Source organism: Octodon degus, unplaced genomic scaffold (assembly GCF_000260255.1).
Source record: "Octodon degus isolate 3935 unplaced genomic scaffold, OctDeg1.0 scaffold00033, whole genome shotgun sequence".
Classification (NCBI taxonomy): Eukaryota; Metazoa; Chordata; class Mammalia; order Rodentia; family Octodontidae; genus Octodon; species Octodon degus.
In genome coordinates this window covers 11,215,459-11,218,893 of record NW_004524609.1, presented here as the reverse complement: position 1 = coordinate 11,218,893, position 3,435 = coordinate 11,215,459, and positions in this window count along the sequence as shown.

Sequence of the window (3,435 nt, the reverse complement as noted above, 5' to 3'; positions counted from 1 at the left end):
TTGAATTTCTTGTTTAATTTCATCTGTGACCCATTGGTTGCTGAGTAGGGTGTCATTTAATTTCCATGTATTTAAAGTTTTTTTCTGGTTTCTTTTGTCATTTATTTCCAGTTTCATTGCACTGTGGTTAGATAATGTGCATGGGATAATTTCTGTTTTCTTACACATACTTAAGCATGACCTATAGAATAGTATGTGGTCTACTTTAGAAAATGACCCATGTGCAGCTGAGGAAAATGTGTATTCAGCTGTGTTTGGGTGGAACACTCTGTATATGTCCACCGAGTCCATTTGTTTCAAACTCTTGTTCAGTTCTGTTATTTCTTTGCTAAGTTTTTGTCTGGTTGACCTATCTTTTGGAGATAAGGGTGTGTTAAGGTCTCCTGTTAAAATTGTGGTATTGTATATTAGATTTTTCAAGTCCGTTAAGATTTGCTTTATATGTTTGGGTGCTCCTGTTTTTGGTGCATACATATTTATGAGTGTTACCTCTTCCTCTTGAACTTTTCCCCTTACCAGTATATAGAAAACTTTTCTTAAAATCAGCATTTTCCTAGCATTTACCATTAACCTTCCATGATTATATAACTTCAAATCAAAGGCATTTATATGTGCTCTTTAATAGCAATAGTTAAGCACTGAGTAAGGACAGAAATTGAGTAACAGTGGGCTGGGGAGATAGCTTGGCATTCTATGAGCCTACCAGGCAAACCGTAGCATGTGGCCTCCATTCCCAGGGCTGCATGCCATGCCAGCCTTGGAGACAGGAGCTGTGAAGTGAGACCCTGTACTTAATAAATATGTTGAAGAAGAAAAAAAATATTGTTAATAGCATAGTAATATGTCACTTAGTCTTTAATTTCATTAAAACTTTTGACCCTTCTTTTCCAGAAAATATATTAGTAGAAAGAGACCCCTAAAGTATTTCTTGGTCAGAGAGATAATAACTCCTTTTAAAGAACTAGTGGAGTAATTACAATTATAGGAGGATGCTCAGGTTAAGAAAGAACTTAGCAGTCCATTTCCTCCTGGTAATATTGTTCCTTTTGAAGAGATGAGCCTATTTTGGGATTTCCTTTAGTTGATAAGTTCTAAATTTTGGTTTGCCAAACCATTGTGGAACCCCTAGTGATCCCATGCAAACTGCATTCTGGAAGCATTATTGTTTTGTTTTGTTCTTGGTGGAACCAGGGATTGAACGCAGGCCCTTGTGCTTGCCAGGGAAGCCTTACTCCACCATCTCCCCAGGTCTGGAAGCGTTATTCTTGAAGAGATAGAACACAGAGATAGCAGTCTGTGTGTATAGAGAGACACACTGTGTGTCATGAAAGCTGACCTATCCTTGTTAAAGACAACACAAGCTCCTAAGAGTTCATGCGAACACAGTGGAACTCATGAGACGTGACACCATTTTAAAGTTTTCAGAAAATGGAAAATAACGGTGAATCATGTACATCAAGATCCAGTACCTTAAAGCATCTGTTCTCAGCTTTCAAGAAACTAGAGCAAGACCTTTCATTCTTGCAATAGCATTTTGCTGCTCTGGTCTTGTAAGAATAGCGGATGTGTTTCCTGCTTTTTGCTCTCTAGTAAGAAAGAAATATCTGAGTTTAGACTAATCTAATTCTAAGTAAATCTTTGGCCATGTCTGTGTTTTTTTAAAAAAATATTTATTTATTTATTTATTTATTTATTTGTTTGTTTGTTTGTTTGTTACAGAGTCTCACTATGTAGCTTGGACTCACAGTGATCCTCCTGTCTCAGCCTTCCCAGCACTGGGATTAGTCTTGAGCCACCAACGCTGGTTTCAGGGCTGGCATTGCGTGCGGTGCAAGAGATCAAACTTGAGACCTTGTGATTGCCATGCAGGTGCTTAGACCACCGAGCTGTCTCTCCAGCTCTTGGCCGTGTGTTGTATGGCAGTAGTACAACTTTTTATATCTGGGGAAAGATGAAGTTGGAAATATCCTCAAATCATAAAATTGATTTGGTGGTTCATAGATAATTATCACAAAGTTTGCTAAGTATTTAAAGTCCTAAATAGTCTCCAAAATGCTTATTTATAGGAACTATATGTAAGTAGAGGTGGGGCATAAATGATGGGTTAGAATATATTTTGAGGTGTTGCTTTGCTTTTCAGAATGGAATGAGGAAGACTGTGAAAACAACAGCATCTATTTTAAGGCACTGTCCACTTCCAATCCTTAAAGATTTTGATTAAGGCAAGGGTTGAGACAGTTCTAATTTCAACCAGGAAAATATGATCTCATTAGAAAGTTCAAGAAAAAGAGTGAAATAATTGAAAGTTTCAAAGAAAACATCATGTCCAGCAGGCTGGGCAGTGTTGAACAAGGCGGCAAATGATCAAGGAATCAAAGTATCAATTCAGGGCTCTACAACCCTGTTTAAAGGCAAACAACTTGAAGACAATGTCTATAGAGCAACAAAAGATGCTTGTAGCTTGACAACTAGTTGGGCCCAGTATGAAAGTTAGAAGCTTGGTTAATGGAAGATTTAAGAGCCAAAACCTCCACTTCTCCAATGGGAAACAAAACTCTCTCTTCTTGATATTATCTTTGTAAATACAGCCATGCTCAGCTCCTTTTGTACTACATAGAGTTTAGGGATTTATCTTGGTTGCTTTTCTCTTGTTTCTGGGACAAAATACCCAGCACCCAAAATTAAGGAAGGAAAGGTTAAACCTAACCTAACCTCACAGTTCGTGGAGGTTTCAGTCCATACTCAGCTGGCTCCAAAGCAGAATGGCACATGGCAGAGGGCAGCAGTTTATGGAGGCAGAAAACAGCAAAAACAGCAAGAGCAAAAGGGAGGCACAGCTCTGGCAGCTAGCAAGCCTCTCTCCTCCCCTTATTGTATTCAGGCCCCAGGGAGGGTGTAGCACTCATATCCATAATTCATTGTTTGATTAATTAAATTAATTAATTTAATCCAATTAAATTAATCCCAGCATGAATCTGTTTAATCATGAATTAATCACAAACTCTAGAAGCCTGACCCAGTGACTGTATGAGGCTTTGGGAGGGACACCTAGACACAAACCACAAAAGGCTTTGTTTCATTTTATTATTATTTTTTAATCCTGATGGTTAAACTCAGGGCCACACACACACACACACACACACACACATGCGCACACACACACACACGGCAAGTATATATGCTCCACTGAGCCACATTTGCAGAGCTAGATTTCTTGTTTTTCAACAAAGACATAGGACTCAGCATTTTAGCAAATATTTATGTTCTCACTTTTATACAGATAATGAAAGACAAATAATTGTTGTTGTGGTTTCCTTTGTTATTTTTTAGTTTTTGGGCTAGCTGGATTGGATGGGATTTCTAGTCCAAGGTTTTAAAGGAGTCTCCACACTGATTTCCCTAATGGTTGCACCAGTCTACATTCCCATCTAATTT